This window comes from Henckelia pumila, unplaced genomic scaffold, assembly GCF_033568475.1.
Source record: "Henckelia pumila isolate YLH828 unplaced genomic scaffold, ASM3356847v2 CTG_170, whole genome shotgun sequence".
NCBI lineage: Eukaryota > Viridiplantae > Streptophyta > Magnoliopsida > Lamiales > Gesneriaceae > Henckelia > Henckelia pumila.
In genome coordinates this window covers 1,405,643-1,406,347 of record NW_027331771.1, presented here as the reverse complement: position 1 = coordinate 1,406,347, position 705 = coordinate 1,405,643, and positions in this window count along the sequence as shown.

The window sequence follows — 705 nt, the reverse complement described above, 5'->3', positions numbered from 1 at the left end:
TAGAGAGAATTTTAGACTGATAAAAAAATCAATAATATGAACTATGTTGTTTTTAATAATGAATGTCTTTGTTGTATTTATAATACAACTACAAAATAATAAAAGATCACGCAAAATATTGCAGAATATATCTAAAGATATCAAAGCTATCTCCTAAAAGTTTCCTAATAAACTTAAAAGACTCAAAATATCACAATATATCAAAAATACTCAAAATTCCACGCACATACACTACACGCCGAAATGTGTGTGAGAGAATGTCGGCGCGGGCGCGCTATGGAATGGTGCGGGCGCGCTTGTCGTGCGCAGGAATGGCGCGGGCGCGCGGGCTCACGTGTACAGGAGCGCGGGCGCGCCTATGCTTCGAACCAAAGAATTCAATTTCGTGATTTCTTCAATGTTTTCTCCATTTTCTTGATCCTTTTGACCTCCGAAAACATTATAATAATTTTCAAAGTTATTTTCATGCTCTCCAACCAAGTTTCCATGGATCCCAAATCCTGCAATCCTTGATGGCAAATTAAGAGACATCCCTTGGAACAATATGAATCGTCGGATGCCTCCTAGATTCATATCAGACTCCCCTTTTTAAAAAAGATTTGTCCTCAAATCTTGCCCTTTATCTACAAAAACCAAGCAAATATTAGAAACTTTAAAAATATTTTTCACAAACAACAATGTACTTTGCACACTTAAAACCATGTC